This window comes from Pongo pygmaeus, chromosome 5 (assembly GCF_028885625.2).
Source record: "Pongo pygmaeus isolate AG05252 chromosome 5, NHGRI_mPonPyg2-v2.0_pri, whole genome shotgun sequence".
Lineage (NCBI taxonomy): Eukaryota > Metazoa > Chordata > Mammalia > Primates > Hominidae > Pongo > Pongo pygmaeus.
In genome coordinates, this window is record NC_072378.2 from 132,465,752 (window position 1) to 132,487,556 (window position 21,805).

Below are 21,805 nucleotides of genomic sequence, written 5' to 3' on the forward strand. Positions count from 1 at the left end.
GAGGGAACCATTGTTTGTTCTACACTGCTCTGTTCTAAATGTTTGTTCCCCCAATACTCATATGTTGAAATTCTAACCCCCAAGGAGATAGTATTAGGAGGTGGGGCCTTCGGGACATGATAAGGTCATGAGGATGAAGCCCTCAAGAATAAGATTCATTGCCTTATAAAGAAAAACCAGAAAGATCCCTCATTTCTTCAATCATGAGAAGACACATGAGCAGGAAGACGGCCAGCTATGAAGCAGGTCGTGGGCCCTCGCCAGACACTGAATCTGCCAACACTGTGATCTTGGATTTCCTAGCCTGCAGAACTGTGAGAAATAAATTTCTTTTCTTTATAATCCACTCAGTCTAAGGTACTTTGTTCTAGCAGCCTGAATGTACTGAGACATAACACTCCCTTGCCGTTTTATTGTTGAGAAAGGAGGAAGGGTAGGTCTTTGATTGTTGAATAAGGTGGGGAGGAGAGGACTTTTGGGGTGAGCACCATGTGCTTATTGCTGCTTGGAGTGGATTCTTTCTCACCCTCTATGTGTTAAATGGAGAAGGATGTGATTGGGTATGTGGTTTTTAGCTACATTAAAGTAGCTTCTTTGGGCTGTGTGAGAGACACTAAATACCATTTCATAAACACTGAAAAAGAAGTCTCTCTTTAGATAAACATTTAGCAGAGCAAGGATTTTTGAGATGCTAATTAATACCTTACATTTTTATAGAGCATATCCATTTTATACTTTGAAAAATACAATTTTATATAACCTGACATGGCAGCCAAGACGCAGAAAGCAAAGTAAGAGTCACATTCAGTGAGAGTAGTATTCCTACAGCAGGAAATAATTATGGTCAGCAATGTGGGAGGAGAGTGATCCCAAAGTTAGCTGACTAGAGTGGATTAAGTTCACATCTGGCTAATGAGACTATCCAAAAATGAGTCTGGGAATGCATGGAAGCATTCGACAGTGCTGTCATTTTGGTCCTTGTGAGCCTCAGCTGGCAGTGTTTCATTGGTGCATTCATTATGACATCATTTTATGGCTGAGCAATTTGCAGGCCAAAAAGACCTGAAACTCCCTGGGGTGAAGGGAAATGCCTCAGACATCCATGGTCTTGGATGCTCAATGAGTAAACTGGGATTTTTAAGCAGTTCCTAGGGCTTGAGAAATAGTTGGTCAGAACCCAGGCCTACACCCTTTTGCCTGAGCTGTTTCAGGGAGGAGTTGGATACATCTACACATCCCATACTGGCCCCACATGTCCCTAATACATTAGAGCAAAGAAGACTAATATGACAGGAGATGTTGCCATATTGAACTGAACTCTTTAATGGAATATGCTGATGTGAGGAGCCTAAAGATTAAGACCCTTTTGCCTTGTTTCACTGATGCCAATTAACACCGTGTCATAATGTTGGCATGCATGAGACACAAGCAGTTTTACTCTAGGAAGAGAAATAAATTCAAGAATTTTCTTCCTGTATATATAAGCCTTCATATGTTGCACTATTTTAAGTATTATATGGAAAGATGCCCTTCAGCTCTTTCTTCACACACACACACACACACACATACACACAAACACACACACAATCACCCATCCTGGACATCCTATCTACTTTCCTGTATTGACCTCTCATAACTCTCAGAATTTTGCATGTTATCTAAAATAGGCTTACTTCTGTCCATCATACCTTTATTCCACATTTCCACTACTGCCCCAGCCTAGTATCACCACGCTCATCTTCAAGACAACTGAAAAGACATGAAAAGCCTCCTTCAAGACAATTGAAAAGTTGGATATTTCATATCCAACTAGACAAGGACTCTGTCTCCTAGCTTCTAGAAACTTGCTTTTGCCTCTCTCATTCTACATTCCATTCCATCTTGTGTTATCATCTGAGTACATATGCAAAGATATGGGGTACACACTTAAATGTATGTTAAAATTTGGAAGTGATTTATTAGCTGTTATCATAGGCAGCTTTGCTTGTGAAAGACAAAGCTGATCTGTATTTTTTATTTCAATTAACTTGGCTTGTCTTTGTGTGACTGAACACAGCTAATCAAAATATTATATGCATATATGTAGAGTCAGGTAATATAAAGACCATATAGAGAAACTACTGTATTTGCAAATTGATCATACTACTATAGTCCCTTGCTTTGGCTATAATATCCATGGATGTCAAAGTCAGAGATATGATTTACTAGAGGACTCATGAGTATAATGCTTTTTTGTCTATTGGAATTGTTCTAACTAAATCTAATCAGTTTTTGGGGGTGGTTACATGATGTCAAGTTAGATATTAGCTGAACATAAATAAATGAATGGTATTCTTTACTTATATACATATCATTAGTTCTATATCAACATGTTTAATTTATCAAACTTAAGCAGAAACTGTGGTTCTTTTGGCAGCTACTAATTTGCCTGTCTGCTTCTTCACAAGATGTATATTATTATCTTATGACTCTGTCCCACATAAATAATGTGAATATTACTTATTCCTAATAAGAAGCACTCAGTTTTAAAATACTGCACACTCTTTCAAGTATTAACTTACTGTTATATTTGTAAAATATAAATAAACCTATAGTAATGTTATAAAAAAGATGCCTATTTTCAAAAGCAAACCAAGAAATCCAAGTTTTAGCAAGGTGCTCATTCTCATATTGAATCCAAAATTTCTATTACAAATTACAGTCTAATTTAATGCCTGCTTTAAGAAAAAATATTGTACCAAACTAAGGTTGCTTTAAACAATATGTGAAAAGTTTAGTGTCTCTTGTAGGATGACTGCAATACAATATTTAATTTTAAAAGATCATGAAAATGAGACAAAAAGCAGTTAATACTTACAGTGACAGTCAAAGCCATTTTTATGCCATTATAAATTGCCAGACATATTTTATCATTTAAAAAGTGTACATGTTTTAGTGACAAGTAATGTAGCATATTAAAAGAACATGGCCTTTGGCTTTAGACAAACTCAGATTCAAATTACAGTGTTGTCATTTAATAGGTTTGTGCCATTGGATGACAAAACTTCAACCCAACCTCAGATTCTTCCTCTGTGGAAAGGGACTAAAGATAATTTTTAAAAAAGCTATAGTGACATGTTCAATGAAGCACTATTCATAATAGCAAAACTAGAATACAACCTCAGTGTTCAATTCCAGTTGTATTCATCAGTTATTGTCAATTCATGTAAAAAACCATCTCCAGGCCAGGCATGGTGGCTCACGCCTGTAATCTCAGCATTTTGGGAGGCCAAAGCAGGTGGATCACGAGGTCAGGAGATTGAGACCATCCTGGCCAACATGGTGAAACCTCGTCTCTACTGAAAATACAAAAATTAGCTGGGTGTAGTGCCTGTAGTTCTGCTGAGGCAGGAGAATCCGTTGAACCTGGGAGGTGAAGGTTGCAGTGAGACGAGATCGCACCACTGCCCTCCAGCCTGGGCAACAGAGTGAGACTCCATCTCGAAAAACAAACAAACAAAAAAACCCATCTCCAAACACCATGGTTTGCAACAGCAAGCATTTATTCCAATGCTTGTGGGTCTGCAGATCAACTAAGATTAGCCTACCTCGATGAGGCACAAATGGGTAACTCTGCAGTGGTGGGGCTTGGCACCAAGGCCCAATTTGGGTTCAGGTTTGTTCCATGTATGCTTATTTGGGGACCCAAGCTTAAAGGATGGCAACTACCTATGGTGAATCATCAAAGCACCAGAGACAAACTAATTAGGGTAAGTACAATTAAGATCTCTGCACAAAATCCATTAACTTCCATTGGTCAAATTAAGTTCCACAGCCAAGCTCAATATAAACAGAAAATCTTCTATAGTCAGAGGGGAGGGAAGTAAATATGTGCTGCACAATTATCCTAATGTCACAATGGCTAAGTAGTAACTGATTTAATGATTAAGTAAATTCATATGACTAAAGGCTACTTATCCATTAAAAATGTAATTAGAAAAAAATGACTGGCAGAGTAGTATTCTTATGATCTACTTTCAAGGAAAAAAGTAAGCTATCAAAAGATACATACACAGAAAATTATTGAAAGGATTTGGAATGAAATATTACCAGTGGTTACCTTTGAGCAATGAGATATTGGATGATTTTGATTATTTCCCCTCTACACGCTTTTCAATGTTTTCCAAGTCAGCTGAACTGATTACATATTGTTTTTGTTATTTTAAATAGTTAATTAATAAAATGTTCTTCCAACTTTAAAAAAACATAAACTCTTATTTGAGGCAATAGCATCACCACATTAATATGGCTCAGATGAGAAAAAAAGTGAAAGTATGTTGTGATTATAAAGCATAAAGCAAATATAAGGGATTTAAAAAAAAATTTAATTTATGTCTCGAATTCCAGCATTCTATATTTTAAGTGTTTCCTGGGAGCATGAAATATGTCTTTATCTCATCCTCATTCTCAAAAGATAATTTTACTGTGTATAAGATTCTAGCTTGACATTAATTTTCTTTCAGAGCTTTGAAGATATTATTCTGGCATCCATTGTCGTTAATGGGAAGTCTACTTCAGTTTAATTTTCATTTGTTTGAAGTTATTTTATCTTGTGTCTCTTTTTAAGATCTTTTTGTCTTTGGTGTTCTGCTGTTTCATTGCAATATGTCTAAAAGTGTGTGTGTGTGTGTGTGTATCTGTGTGTGTTTTATTCTACTTTATGTTAGCATTTGTTGGATTTCCTGAAACTAAAGATTGCAGTCCATAACAATACTAGAAAATCCCACATCACTAACTCTTTGAGTATTTCCTTGTTCCCATTCTCTCTCTCTCTTTCTACTTCTGAAACTTCGATTACCTTCTCTACCTTCTGTTTTGCTTAACTGTCTTTCCTATTTTCAATCTCTCTCTCCCTATATTATATTCTCAGGAATGCCTTTATTTCCAGACTGATCATTTGGTTCTTTTTTCAAATCTACCTAATGATTTCTGAAAAATCTCTTATTCTTCATCATCTTACTATGTTCTTACATTTTTGAAAGATGAGGCTGATATTTACTTCAAAGTATATATGTGCCTTTCCAAAATCTGCAACATTTTGAGCTGGAATCATCAGGTTGACTTTTCTTTTCTGGTGATTCTCATTCACATTTGCTTGCATTGTCTCAATCTCCTGAGAACATCCTTTCTTAGTTCATCAACTAGGGATGTCACCTTTTGGAGACTTTTGATTTGAGGCTGTTTCTTTGCTTTTGCATTTTCCCTTGCACAGACCAGGCTTTGTTTCTACTCTGTCCATGCAGTTCTGGGCTACCAGGAATGGCAGATGTCCTCAGGGCAAACAATGGCTTTTGAACTTGTCTACTTTCTGGAGTCACACCTTTTTTCATTTCTGCCCATCAAGATTTTTTTGACTTGTTTATCAGACAATAAAACAAAAATATATTATTTTACAAAACTTCATTCAGTATATTTAGGCATTGTTTACTGGAAGGGTTTTTTCTAAACAATGATCCTACTCTATTTTCAGAAGTAAACGTGCCTAATCATCTTTTAAATTATCTTCTTCCTCTATATGAATGAACACCTTTCATAGAAATGCTTTGTGTTGTGGATGTAGAAATCCCTGACACCTACTATAGTACCAGACACATATAAAGAATAAGGAAGTGGTGAAACCCCGTCTCTACTAAAAATACAAAAAATTAGCCGGGTGTGGTGGCAGGCGCCTGTACTCCCAGCTACTCGGAGGCTGAGGCAGGAGAATGGCGTGAACCCGGGAGGCAGAGCTTGCAGTGAGCTGAGATTGCACCACTGCACTTCAGCCTGGGTGACAGAGCAGGACTCCATCTCAAAAAAAAAAAAAAAAAAAAAGAATAAGGAAGAAATTAATGGAATCAATTATATAATCTGAGAGCATAAGGTCTTTGAAAACTATAAACCATTTTAGAAATACAGGACATTAGTACTTCCCCAAGGGATTTAGAAGTCATACTAAGTTTTTATTTTACCATAAAGGTTCCTAAATGAGATTTCAGAGCCCAGTGAACATTTTAATTATATGAGAATTAAACTGTCAAAATTTGGCTAAAAGTCTATAATTTATACATAACCAAATATATTTTTTAAAAAATTTATGACAATTGGCAAAAAGATTACGTTTGATATTAGAATATTATGTTTTAGTCACCTTGCTCTTTTACTTAATTGTGGGACCCAAGGAAAAGACAACCTATGGGTTTCTTTATCCCTAACATTGATTTATTTGGTAAAAATGTTTTGCCCTGTACACAAATGAGCACGTATAATAGAGGATAACAAAAATGACTCATGCAAGAAACTCATATATTTTAGGGAAACATTTTAGCCCTGGGTCTTAAAGGAAGACTTGAGGCATAGTGATTTATTTTCAACTTTAATCTGCTGTTTATGGCCTGATGAAAAAAAACTTGTTTCCATTTTTCTGTGCTTTTCTAAAAGAATATTCACGATACTTGTAAAGCCAAGCATTTAAACATAGAAATGTGAAATTTTCCATATGCTTTTGCTGGGGGATAAATATGCTTTTTTAAAACTCCATTGATCAAAATTCCTGGGTAAAGAGCAGACGTGTGTATGTGTGTGTGTGTGTGTGCGTGTGTGTGTTGTGTCTACTTGTGTATTTACTCTTGTTTGTGGTTCACATATTTTGCGGTTCAATTATCCAGTTTGTTCCCTCCCTTCTAATGAAGTCTTGCATTCCAACTTCATTGCAGTGTGCAGTTCGTCTGTGTGGTTTGCTTTTTCTTGCATCTGAAAATAATTTGGGAGAAACAGAAACATAAAATTTGATTTAACCTGAAAAATCTTTTCTTCATTTCTTTCTAAAATATGACCAGTTCAGCCCTTTCTATATAAGGATAAAGAGTCAAAGTCAGGCTAATCCAGGAAAAATGTGAGCCTGAAGTGTTCCTCAAATCCGATATTTGAGCAAACCAATCCCAAAATATCCAAGACTTATTCCTTGGCTCCGAGAACTGCAACATCATAGGGATGGCTTTTTCCCACTATTGGCAGTTCGTTTGCTTGTTCACACTTTGCCATTGAGGTTTTCTTCTCAAGATTCTTCTCGAGAAAGATAGAGTTTAACTATAACGAACACTGTATTCCTAAAGTCACAAGAGGTGCTAGTCAAAATTATTTTATTTTCAGGCATCTGTGCAAGATATTTGAACCTGGAGGACTGTGCTCCAAAATTATACCAAAAATAGAAAACATTTTTAAAATTATGGAACATCCAATTCAATGAAATACCACCCATGCATATTTACAAAATTTTAAAACTATGGTATGTGTTTATTATAAAGTTAAATGGAAAAGTTTAGAATCTAAAATTATATGATGCTACATTAGTACAACTATGTACAACTATTAGTACAACTAAACAGGAATATGAAAATAAATCAAGCAAAAACATACCATTAAAAAACCCTGTTAATTAGTCATTATCTTTTTGTTTGGAGAATATGTGATTTAAAATCTTCATCCATGTTTGAAACTCAATGAGTATTAATATTTTCATGATTTTTATTTCTGTATTATTGATTTATGTATTTATTTTGAGGTAGCAGTGTGTTAAGGCAGAACAAGTTTCCAAAGATCTGTGTTTTAATTATATTTTTTACCATTTACTAATGAAAGCTTCATATTTTTATCTATATGGTTTAAATAATACATCATCCTAAGACTGTATGTCAGTTCATCTCTTCTTCTGGTGACTCATTGAAAAGTATCTTTTACGTACAAAAACTATATATATATATATATATATATAGAGAGAGAGAACTAGATAGCTATTTAAAAATGTATTTGCATTGGTAGATGTCACAAATCAGGTGTTTCACTTTGACGTTTCATTTCAGACAGAAGTGCTTGCCTTGGTGATCCAAAAAAGGCAGGATCCAGCCGGGGGCAAGGTGATTATTCTGTCTGATGTGGAGAATAAGGGCCAATTTGTGGTATTGACAGAAGAATGAAAGCAAAGTTAGGGTAGAGATCATCTCTTTCACAGGTTTCTCTGCATTAGGTTCTCCCAGGCAAAGGCACATTTCTCTAACTTTCAGATGTTGCTTTAAATTCCCAGCTTGTGGTAGGCATTAATTCATCATGGTAAAGCCTCATGTGAGATTATTCACCAAGTAACTGAGTATATTTTCTCTGAACCCAACTTTTCACATCATCACAGTCAACTTAGTTCTAAAACTTTTTTAAAAACATGAACATTTCTAGAATTTTCATCTCGTATCTACACCCATCTGATTTTTCAATTGCCACAATCCAGTTTTCAGTACAAACTGTAGAAATCACCTTCAATCTATTAGAATTTGCATATTTTTCTATTTATTATTCTTCTTCAAGAGAAATATTTTCCCTCTAGTCAAAGGTTGATGCCTTCTGGTACCTTCAAATAACATCTTCTGTGGATGTGATTTCTTAGAAGTTTTTTTGAAAGATGTTATAAAGCCATGTACTGAAAACCACAAACATTCTCCTCCAACATAGTGCAAATTATGTTATACCAAAGCCTCATGAACAGCCTACCTGTTTAAAGTATCCAGTGAAGAGATTTGACAGTGGTTTGTCTATGAAGTTTCAACCTGTGCCATTTAAGGCAAACCAATTGCATTAACTGCTCTGAGAGGACATTTGTCTTGACCACTCTCGTTGCATTTTTAAGGAGAAAGTCATTTTTGAAGCAGTAAACATCCTTGTGGGCATTGAAATTAATATGGAATCATAATCATAGCTCCCATAATCATATGGGAACTTGGATACTTGAAAGGCCTGAAGCATCAGTCAATCTGGGGGTTCAGATGAGCTATTCAAAATGATTATGGACTTTTTATATTCTAGTCAAATGTGGCTGATGAACAATATTTTAGGGGAAACAAATATTGTTGTATATTATTAAAGTTTTTAACAGTCTGTGTTGCAAGTAACTGATTGGCCCAGCTTGGGTAATGGGCTCTCCCACTTGATCCACTAGGAAGCATAAATCTCCAAAGCAAAACTGAGGTGTTATTACCAAATGAAAGGGAAGGAAGATTAGAAAGGCTGAAAAAGATAAAATTGTCCAGTCCTTTTTATTTTATTTATTTTGCATGTTCCTTAAATCAGAGCCAGTGAGACATATTTATAAAAAACAATGGCCTTTCCCTACAAACGCTGGTTATTTAAAATATTTGAACTCTTCTTTCCTTCCTACCTTCCTTCCTTCCTTCCTTTCTTCCTTCTACTTTATTTCTGCCCTTCTACCCTTCTTTCTTTCTTCCTTACTACCTTCTTTATTTCCCTTCCTCCCTTCCTTCTATCAGGGCCACAGTGTCATTCTAAAGCACAATACTGAATATACAGCGCAGGTTCAAGTTAGCAACTGAGACTCAGAATCCCAAAACAAATCACTTATCAGAGCTTTTCAGTCTTGTAGCTTGCTGTAAGGTAACTTAGATATCTGTGCAGAATCATGTTATTCTGTTTTATATAATAAAATAATAAGTGCCTTCAAAATTTAAAAATAAACAGATTTTCTCCAATTACGGGTATTCTCTCATAATTTCTTAAAACTCTGTATTCTGCAGTAATAAAACAATTATAGAATTAGGAAAGGACTTTTAACAGAAAATCTTGTGGAGCTGGTCTACAACTTTTGGTTTGTTTACTGTGCTCAGGATTGCTCTTTTATACTGAATAAAGACATATTTCTTGCTATTAAAATTAGTCAAAAATTATGTCATTGCATTAAAGATATGTCTTTTAAGGTGGTTCTCCCCAGAGCACTAGGACTTTTGTGTTTCTCAGGTGAACATACTAGAGAATTTTTGTGACATGGCACAAACCCTTTCCCAAAAGATACTGATATGGTTGGTGTTAGGAGTCATGTTCTCTTTGCCCACCATTCAGTCCTTTACAAATTTCACAAGAGAAATATTTTCTGTTTTTCTTTTTATCCTCTTGTGAAAAACATTGGCTGAAAAGCCAGCTGGTAATGTACATGTCTTATATATTGGCTGATTATCATTTGCCATTATCTTTAGCTCAGAAGATGCTATATATACATGGGCTGGGGGACTTGTCCATGACTATGCGTCACTCATCCAGTAGAATCCTTCAAGGATAACAGGTTAAACGTGATTGTAATTAAGATGATTTTCTTTCTATTCAGGCAGATGTATAAGGAGACCATTTTATACTCAAGTAATCAAGTTAATGAATCTGATTTCAAATAATATCTTTAAAATGAAAATGCTCATAGAAGGAGTTAGGAAAGTTCAATCAAAATTGTCAATAAGAGAAGACTTCTACTTCTGAGAAGATGGAGTAGACATACATCTGCAAAATGGATAGACCTTAAAAGAGAAATAGACAAGACTACAATTATACTTGAAGGTTTCAACATCCCTTTCTCAGCAACTGACAGAACTGAACAAAAATTCAGCAAGGATATAGAAGAATCAACAACACCATCAATCCACAGACTCAAATGAACATTTGTAGAATACTGCACCCAACAACAGCAGATTACACATTCTTTTCAAGCACTCAGGGAATATATATCAATATAGACTATATCCTAGGCAATAAAACAAAAGGCAACAAATTTATAATAATTGAAATTACATAAAGTGTATTTTCTGATCACAATGGAATCAACCTGGATACCAGCAGCAAAAAGATATCAGAAACATTTCTAACCACTTGCAAAATAAACTACACATTTCTAAATAGTCCAGGGATCAAAGAGGAATTCTCAAGGAAAATAAAAAATAAATGGAATAGAATGAAATTAAAAATACAACATATTTAACTATTTGGGGCATAGTTAAAACAGTTCTGAGGGGGAAATTTGTAATACTAAATATTCCCATTAGAAAGGAGGGAATGTGTTATATTAGTCATCTAAGCACCTACTTCAAGAATCTCAAAAAAAGAAGAGCAAAATGAACTTAAAGCCAGCAGAAGAAAGGCAATAATAATGATGATAGCAGAAATAAAGTTTAAAAGAAAAACCAATGAAACATAAAGCTGGTCCTTTGAAATGGTCCATAAAATTGACAGCAGTTTGACTGATAAGAGAGATTGACAAAATAAGACTGGCAGAGAAAAAGAAAGGCAACACAAATTACTAATATCAGGAATAAAGACCTTAACAACCTCAAAAGGCTTATAAGGGAATATTACAAATGACCTACACACATAAATTGGATAACTTAGAAGTGTACCAGTCTTCAAAAAGCACAGGTTACTACAACTCACCAAATATTAAACAGATAATTTAACTAGTCCTAAAACTAGTAAGGAAATTGAATTTATAGTTTAAAAATCAATTATACAAATGTTTAAACAAAAAGTAATGCTAATTCTACACAATCTTTTCTAGCAAGTAGAAGAGGAGGAAATAACTCCCAATTAGTTTTGTGAAGCTAATATTATCCTGATACTAAAACAAGATGAAACAGTATAAAAATAAAAAATCTAGAACTATATCTTCCATGAATGTAAATATAAAAATTATTAACAAAATATTAGCAAATAGAGTTCAGCAATATATAAAATAATTACACACCATGACCACACAGAGTTTATTTCAGAGACACAATATTGTTACAATATTTTGATATTAATCAAAGTAGTCCACCATATTAATAGGGTAAAGAAGAAAAATCACACGATTATATCAACTGATACAGAAAAGGCATTTGACAAAAATTTACCACCCATTCATAATAAAAACTTTCAGAAAATGAGGAATAGAGGGAAACTTCCTCAACTTGATAAAGAGCATCTACAACTAACATTATATAAACCTCAATCTAACCTTCACACATTATATAAAATGTAAGTCAAAATGGGTAACAGACTTATTGTAAAATGTAAAACTATAAAAGCTTTAGAAAAAAGACATAAGAGAAAAGAGAAAATCTTAGGAATCTAGGCCTAAGCAGAGAGCTGTCAGACTTGATACCAAAAGTATGATTCAAAAAGAAAAAAAAAGTAATAAATTTGACTTTATCAAAATTTTAAAAACTTTTGCTTTGAAGAAGACCCTAATAAGATGCTCTAATATTAGGCTACTGACTGGGAAAAAAATTTCAAACCACATATTCAAAAAGAATGAGTATCTAAAATATATAAGAAACTCAAAAACTATTTTAACTAGGGTGAGATGGTATCTTATTGTAGCTTTAATTTGCGTTTCTCTGATTATTAGTGATGTTGAGCCTTTTTCCATATACCTGCTAGCATTTGTATGTCTTCTTTTGAGAAATATCTATTCAGATCATTTGACTATTTTTTAATTAGGTTATTAGTTTTTCTGCTATTGAGTTGAGTTCCTTATATATTCTGGTTATTAATTACTTGCAGATGGGTAGTTTGCAAATGTTTTTTTTTTTCCATTCTGTAGGCTGTCTCTTCACTTTGATTGTTTCCTTTGCTGTGCAGAAGCTTTTTAGCTTAATATGATCTCATTTGTCCATTTTTGCTTTGATTGCTTGTGCTTTTGAGATCTTACTCAAGAAATCTTTGCCCAGACCAGTGTCCTGGAGAATTTACCCAATGTTTTCTTCTAGTAGTTTCATAGTTTCAGGTCTTAGATTTAATTCTTTAATCTATTTTGATTTGATTTTTGTATATGGTGACAGACAGCAGTCTAGTTTCATTCTTTTGCATATGCATATCCAGTTTTCCCAGCACCATTTATTGAAGAGACTGTCTTTTTCCCAGTGTATGTTATTGGCAGCTTTGCAAAAAATTAGTTGACTGTAAGTGCATGGATTTATTTCTGAGTTCTCTACTCTGGCTATTCTGTTTTTTTTTTCTGGTTCCATATAAATGTAAAGATTATTTTTTCTGTGTCTGTGAAGAATGTCATTGGTATTTTAATAAGGATTGCATTAAATCTGTAGATTGCTTTGAGTAGTGTGGACATTTTAACAATATTGATTCTTCCAATCCATGAACATGGAATATCTTTCCATTTTGTGTATGTGTGTGTATCTAGATGCTGGTGAGGATGTGGAGAAAGGGGAACACTTGAACACCGATGGTGGGGATGTAAATTAGTACAGCCACTATGGAGTGCAGTATGGAGGTTCTTCAAAAAACTAAAAATAGAACTATCATATGATCCAGAAATTGCACTGCTAGGTATATATTCAAAAGAAAGGAAATCAGTATGTGGAAGAGATATCGACAATCTCCTGTTTATTGCAGGACTATTCACAGTAGCCAAGATATGGAATCAACTTAATGTCTATCAACAGATGAATAGATAAAATGTGGTACATATACACAATGGGATATTATTCAGCAATAAAAAAAGAATGAAATCCTGTCACTTACAACAACATGGAATAAACTTGTGGACATTATGGTAAATGAGATAAGCCAGAAACAGAAAGACAAATATCACATGTTCTCATTCATATGTGGGAGCTGAAAAAAAAGTTAATGGAACTAGAGAATAAGAATAATGATTATTAGAGGTTTGGAAGGATAGTTGGGAACAGGAGATAAAGAGGGAATGGGCAATAGGTACAAACATACAGTTAGATAGAAGGAATAAGATCTAGTGTTCACTTGCACAACAGGGTAATTATAGTTAATAATTTATTGTATATTTCAAAATAACAAAATGAGTGGAACTGGGATGTTCCTTACACACAAAAAAATGATATATATTTGAGGTGATAGATATCCCAATGACCCTGATTGGATCATTACACATTATTTGCTTGTACTAAAATATTACATGTTCCCTACAAATATGTACAACTATTATGTATCCATAAAATTTTTTTAAAAAGAAAATAAAACAGTATAAAATAAAAAAGTAAAAAACACAGGTGAAATAAATTTTAGTAGCATATTTTTTGATCCAATATATCTAAATATTGTCATTCAACATGTAATCAGCATGAAAATATTGATGAGATGTTTTACTTTTTTTTTTTTTTTGCATTCAGTCTTGAAAGATGGGAAGATCAGGAGCAGTCTGGAGTCATGGTATATGAATGAACTAGTGAGAGTGGGCACAAAGTCTGAAGATCTTTGTGGTGCAGCTAATGTCTAAGGGAGAATATACCTACCCTAGAAGAGACATTAAACAACCAGGTAAGTGGAGTAGACAAAGTGTCAGCCAGTCAATATCAGCCATACTCTGTCATCAGAGACTTCAGTGTTTGGACAATAAGCACATGAACAGAGTAAACATGGTGTAAGGGATGCAGGTTTTGCATGGGCCCCACCAATTTACTGAAGCTGTTATAACTTCTGTCACTGCCAAATGTCCCAGAAGTAGCAACAGAGACCAATACTAAGCCCCCAATACAGCACTATCTCTTCAGGGGATCAACCAACCTGGTGGCAAGTTAAATACATTGGACTTCTTCCATCCTCGAAGGATGGAAACATTAATTCATTTCGAATTAATGCTTTTTGAATTTATACGTATTACAGGTATGGTTCTGTGTTTCCTGTCAAAGAACCTCAAACAGCACCATTAGCCATGGGATTGCAGAGAGTTTAGTCCATCAACAGGAGATCTCATATAGCATTGCATCACACTAACACAGTAGTTCTTAACCATGGGCAATTCCTTATCTCCCACATCCCACCCCCAAGACATTTGGCGACGTCTGGAGACAGTTGTGAATGTCAGAAAAGGGAGGATATTACTGACATCTAGTGGCTAGAGAGTTGCTGCTAAACATCCTATAGTGGACAGGACAGCCTCCCTCAATAAATAATCCACCCCAAAATGTCAATATGCCACTGTTCTGAAATTCTGGACTAAGAGAAACCTCTATTCTGTTTTCCATAATGGCTGTATTGATGTACATTCCTGTAAACAGTGTAAAAGTATTCGCTTTTCGCCTCATCCTCACTAATACTTGTCTCCTGGTTTTTTTGATACACATCCTAAAAGGTGTGAGCTGGTAAGTCATTGTGGTTTTCATTTGCATGTCCCTGGTAATTAGTAATGTTCAGTATTACTTGTCAAACATTCGTATCTCTCTTTTGAGGAATGTCTACTAAGGTTCTTTGCCCATTTTTTAATCAGATTTTTTTCTTGCTGTTGAGTTGGATCCCGTATATACTTTTGATATTAACTCCTTATCAGATATGTACTTTACAAATATTTACTTCTATTCCATAGGTTGTCTCTTCATTCTGTTCATCGTTTCCTTTGTTGTAAAAGAGACTCATTTTACAGGAAAAGAGGTGCAACAGTGGCTGGATGATTATAAGATCAACTGTTCCTATTAGAAACTACACCATCCAAAAGAGGCTGCCATTGAAGAGCAATAAAATAGTTCATAGAAGGCATAGGTGAGGCAGAAGCTTGAAAATGATACCATATAAGGATAAGAAATCATATTCCAAGATACAGTCTATACTCAAGTCTCATGACCATTGTATGGCACTGTGCTCCATTATTTAGATATGTGGTGCTCCATTGGTTACACATGGTGGCAGGAATGAAGAGTTGAAAATAGCAATATGGCCATCTTCACGATACTGATTTTTCCTATCCATGAGCATGGAATTTTTTTCCATTTGTTTGTGTCATCTCTTATTTCCTTGAGCAGTGGTTTGTAGTTGTCCTTGAAGAGGTCCTTCACATCTCTTGTAAGATGTATTCTTAGGTATTTTATTCTCTTCGTAGCAATTGTGAATGGGAATTCACTCATGATTTGGCTCTGCTTGTCTATTGTTGGTGTATAGGAATGCTTGTGATTTTTGCACGTTGATTTTGTATCCTGAGACTTTTCTGAAGTTGCTTATCAGCTTAAGGAGTTTTGGGGCAGAACCACAATGAGATACCATCTCACGCCAGTTAGAATGGCGATTATTAAAAAGTCAGGAAACAACAGATGCTGGCAAGGCTGTGGAGAAATAGGAATGCTTTTATACTGTTGGTGGGAATGTAAATTAGTTCAACTATTGTGGAAGACAGTGTGGAGGATCTAGAACCAGAAGTGCCATTTGACCCAGCGATCCCATTACTGGGTATATACCCAAAGGATTATAAATCATTCTACTATACATACACATGCACACATATATTTATTGAAGCACTATTTGCAATAGCAAAAACTTGGAACCAACTCAAATGCCCATCAAGAATAGCCTGGATAAAGAAAATGTGGCACATACACCCCAGGGAATACTATGAAGCCATAAAAAACGATGAGCTCATGTCCTTTGCAGGGACATTGATGAAGCTGGAAGCATCATTCCCAGCAAACTAACACGGGAACAGAAAACCAACCATTGCATGTTCTCACTCATAAGTGGGAATTGAACAATAAGAACACATGAACACAGGGAAGGGAACATCACACTCCAGGGCCTGTTGTGGGGTGGGGCATAAGGGGAGGGAGAGCATTAGGACAAATACCTGAAGCATGCAGGGCTTAAAACCTAGATGACAGGTTGATAGGTGCAGCAAACCACCATGGCACATGTATACCTATGTAACAAACCTGCACGTTCTGTACATGTATCCCAGAACTAAAATAAAGTAACATTTTTTAAAAAAAAAAGAAAATAGCAATGACACATGGGGAGTTTCTGCTTCCTTTTTCTGAAATTCTGAACTCCATGTGTTTAGTGGTCTTGGTTCCTACCATGGGAAATATCTATCAGTGAAACATAAGCTATGATTTTGGCCTGGGCACTTCAGACTCCATATGCCAAGGGGCCAGTTGGCAAGGGGGGAATACCATATTGATAGAAACAATTGAGCTGATCATCAGGAGAAATGCTGTTATGACACACTGGGGCAGGGGAGGAACATATTTGGTACTTGATTATCTCATGGCAATTCTTTGCCCAGGTTTAATGATAAATTGACAAATACAGTAGCCACAATCTAATAAGGGCTTGAGGACCAGATGTTTAGACAATCAGAGATATGGGTTTGGGTCATCCAACCAGGTAAGCCACCAAGACCAGGTGCTAGCTGTGGGAGAAGTGATTCTAGGATAGAGTGTAGAAGAAGAGGACAATAAATTATCACAGATGTAGCCTCAAGCCCAACTGCATCAGTGAGACATAGCGTTTCTCCATTAACTTTCCCCTAGGAAGCTTACTGCAGGAAAGAAATCCCTCAGAGTCCTGAAGATACAGCTTTCGGAACTTAGGTGAAGCAAGAGGACTCAAGGTGTGCAAGAATGGACAGTACAGAATGCTCTGCTACACTGCTCAGATTCCCCCTTCAGGAAGGAAGGACAAATTCACTCAACTTCTGGGAGCATTGATGGTTGAGCTCTCAGCCATCAGAACTTTTTGGAAGTCGCCCTCTTCTGAAAAGAGGCACATTGCCCAAGATATTTCCTCCTCCAGAGCGCAAGCTGCACCTGAAGACTGATTGATGTGGGGTATGATGGTCTGGTCTCCTTTCCCCATCTAAAGGACTGTTGTAACCTCAGGGCTCTCCTTGAGGTTTCCTTAGTTCTTATTACTATGTTGCAGTCCAACTTCTTCTTTGGCCTAATTCTACTTTCCTCCCATTCCCCAGTTGTTGATCCTGACAGCAATTTCCCTCCACATTTCTGTAAACTAAGCATGATCTCAGAGTCACCTGACCTGCAACATTATTACATACACTATAGTCTGTGCTCTTAAAGATTTAGTGAAAGCATGCTGCTGAAGCTTGCCAGAACTTCCCTTCTTCCACTGAAAATTTGTCTGTTCATAGATATACACCATTTGTTCTCTTCTCTACTTTGGCCAATTATCTTATGTTTGGGAAGGTGTTCTGCTAGAAGACAAAATAGCAGTTCTTAGAACTAGAAAGAAAAACACATCAAAGTCTGTCCTTTCTTATGTTCTATCTACAACAAATAACCCTGTGATAAAAAGGATGATAGGAAATATAAGTAGTTTGAGTCCACCAAATATTTGGTTGAAGTATTTGGGTATGAAATACAAACTCACTCGATCTGGGCTCAAATTCACCAGCATTTCTTTTCTTTCTTCTCTTTTCAGAAACAGACTTTATTTATATCAATGTTAACATCAATCACATAACCATCAGGAAGGCTATAACTTTGACTTTTTTTGTCCAATAGTTGGGCCAAGTTTTCATTTCTCTTATTTTACTTTTTATTATTATTTTTTTGAGATGGAGTCTTACTCTGTCACCCAGGCTGCAGTGCAATGGCGTCATCTCAGCTCACTGCAACCTCCGCCTCCTGGGTTCCAACGATTCTCCTGCCTCAGCCTCCTGAGAAGCTGGGATTACAAGTGCATGCCACCACACCCGGCTAATATTTGTACTTTCAGTAGAGACTGGGTTTCACCACGTTGGTCAGGCTTGTCCCAAACTCCTGACCTTGCGATCCACCTGCCTTGGCCTCCCAAAGTGCTGAGATTACAGGTGTGAGCCACCGTGCCCGGACCATTTCTTTTCTTATATATCAGCCTATGCCAGGGGAGAAACTGGCTGAGGTTAAAGGCTAATGTCAAGTACTAACTGAGCAACAAATGGATAACCTCAACAATGCAATATCCTGGTTGAAATTGTTAGTGAATTTTTTTGGCAGACCTGAGATCTATGTATCTCCATTCAACAAGTAAAGGTAGGCTATTTCCTTAAATGCAAATTCCTATAAAAAATATCAGAAGTATATTATGTATTGAAAGTTAAAAAGCATATAACTTTTTAAATGTTTAATAAAATTCACCAGTGTACACCATCATTTTCATTGAGAAAAGTTCCTAATCATGAATTCTATTTACTTAATAATATTATTCAATATTTTTCTTTCATTTTTGTTAATTTGATTTGTTATGGCTTCTCAAAAAAGCTTGTCCTTTTCATCTAATTTGTTCAATTTATTTTCATGAAACTGTTCACATACTTAATCTTTCATTCCTTGTTATGTAACCAGATTTCCATCCGGTACCGTTTACTCCGAGCCAAAGAACCAGAAGCCAAAAGAACTTCCTGTAGCATTTCCTGAAATACATACCTGCTGATTAACACTTTTCTACGTTGACAAGTTATATAGTTGTCTTTCATTTAGTTTAAAGATGTTGTTCCATTGTCTTCTGATTTTCATTGTTTCTGATGAGAGGTCAGCTTTGTTTCTTATTATTGGTCCTCTGCATTTAATGTGTAATATGTCTTTTCTTCTCTTGCTTTTCAAATGTTCTGTTTAATTCTGATTTTCAGCAGTTTAATATAATGTCCATTGCTTGTTTTTTGCTTAGATTCCTGAAATTATGTGTGGGTTTTTAAATAAAGTTTGAAAATTTCTAACCATTATTTGGTTAAGTAATTTTTCTGCTTCATACTCTCTCTTTTTCTCTTTCTAGTACTGTAATTACAAACTCATTCTTTTGCTATTATTTCACAGGTTGTTAATATTCTACTTTAAAATTTTAAAGTAATTTTTATGGAAAATTTGATCATAATTTTTAATAACTATAATAGAAAATTCTAAAAATTCAAAAGGTAAGCCATATCAACAATTCACATCATACCTATAGAAATGGCAATTTTGGTCTATTACTTTCCAAACCATCTACCTTATTTTCTTTCTTATGTCTTATGCTGGCTATGACTTGCAGCCTATATGGTTCAGTAGCAATGATAATATCCTTGTATTTAATTTATCCTTGTATTTAATGTATCTTAAGAGAAAAAAAGTCTCAAATTTCATGATTAAGGATGCTGTTTGTTAAGGTTATTGAAATATATGTTCAAATGATTTCAGGGAGTTTCCTAATTTTGAGTATTTTGCCATTTTGATATAGATTTTGAAATTTATTTTTTCCCCTAACTACTGGGGGGGAAATGTGGAAAAATAATTACTAGTGCTATTCTCCAGGCATTTCAAATTGTCTCTGTGTCTGAACGCATGTGGAATTTCACTTCTTTGTCCCCTGGAAGTAAGGTTGGCCATGTGACTTGCTTTGATGTATAAAGTATGAACAGAAAAAATGTGCTACTTCTGGGCAGAAATTTTCAGAGGTAGCATGGTATGTGTCACCAATTTCCCTTTTTCTGACACAGTGACTATGTAAATATGTATAGAGATGTCTCTTCTGTCAGTCTGGATCCCTTAGTGACTGCAATAAGCAAAGTCTTATTGCCAGTGTTCATTGAATGAATAACATGAGCACATACTTGATTATTATGGTAAACTACTCAGATATTAGGGTTGTCTATGCAGAATAACCCATCCTTTATTTTTCTTTTTATGCTAAACCATTCTTTTATTTAAGGCATTAGGACTTGATCATAACATATCACTTAATATTTTTTATTCTATAGCTTCAAGTTTTATTCTACAAATCCTTTTGTTGATAATAATTATAACTTGAATGTAATCTGCTTTGTGTTCCTAGGAGGAAAAACCAGGTAATCAATACAGCTTAGAGAATACTTCTATTAAAAAACTTTTCTTTCTAAGAGTAAAATGAGTGAAAGAAAAATAACTAAATATATAGTCTCTGTCCTTGTGGGATAATAGTTAAGAGAGTTCATTAGAAAATATGAAATAAGCTCCCAAAGATAATTCTACATGGACCATGTGAGCTTAGAGTGAGAAAAGGAAAGAAATCTTTTCCAGAAGGAGTGATCTAGAAAAACTTTATGGGAAAGGTGACATATAAACTGGGTTTGAAAGATGAATAGAATATTGATGAGGAAATTCTACACAGCATCTAAGTAAATATACTGTGAGAAAAGTGTAAGCAAGATATATAAATGGAACAGCAAGTCATACAGTTTGACTTACTTGTAATAGCAGAGTAAATATGTAGAAGTGTGAATTTTATTTTAAAACATCAAAGATTTTTAATAGAAGAGGCATTTTGTTATTAAGAAGATAATTAATATTGCCATTATATTTAGGACGAATTGTAAAGGATGGATACTAGAGGTCATCAGAGGTTTGGGAGGGGTGAGAGTTTTTCATTGTCAAGGTGAGACAGCGAGGGTCTGAGAGAGGAAATAAAAAAGAAAAAACAGCTTTGAGTTTTGTTGAGCTACAAGGTTTACAGATATTTATATTTTCACCTATGACTTAGCATTTGAAAGCCTAACAGTCTTCTTTTTTGTATATTGCAAGCCATATAAATAGAGTCTATAACTAGACAGACCTTATTGGATAACCACCCAAAATGTAATATTTTTTGCTATTGAACACTGACTTAATATGCTAATATTCAACACTCAAACCAAAAGTGAAAACACAGATGCCTGAGGAAAGAAAAGTTGGCAGCACAAACTAGTGGGAACTGGGTAGGGTTTTTCTTGGCCTTCTGCTGCACAATAGGCAATTGTGATTCAGGTGTATTTGTTTATTCTGGTAGAAATAAATTCTCCCACTAAAACAAAAGTGCCATTATAAAGAGCTAGACAAAATCAACAACACCCGTCTTTGCCGTGTCTTGTATGACTGTAAGGGGTCACATTCAGGAATTGTTGATCAGACTTCCTTTGTCTCTCTCTTTTAAAAAGGCATTTTGCAAATTTAATACTTTTCCATGTTCTAAAGCATTGCTTGTCCACGGGAGAGGGGTTGGGTGTCAAGCAAACGAGGAGGGGCTCTAGGGGTTTCTAAAGTGGTCACTTCAATAGTCATTTCATAACATGTTTGTCGGCATGTCTTTCTTCCAGTTCTGATTTTGTTACCTTCTCTCTGTTTTCAATGTAAACAGCAGTACAAAGTGAGCTATCTTCCTGCTATTCAAAATAAATACTTATTTGGGTAAAATTTATAATGTTAGATTCTACTTTTAGTCAGGAAATGCAAACAAAGCTTGGAGA

At 35.2% G+C, this 21,805-nt stretch overlaps 1 long non-coding RNA gene across 1 annotated transcript; it reads left to right on the plus strand.

The window, feature by feature from the left end:
* Window positions 1–231: 231 nt before the first annotated feature.
* LOC134739755 (uncharacterized) lies at window positions 232–19,288 on the plus strand. Its single transcript, XR_010126791.1, has 3 exons — window positions 232–314; window positions 13,983–14,130; window positions 17,106–19,288. It is a non-coding gene; the product is annotated as an uncharacterized LOC134739755 (long non-coding RNA).
* Window positions 19,289–21,805: the final 2,517 nt, after the last annotated feature.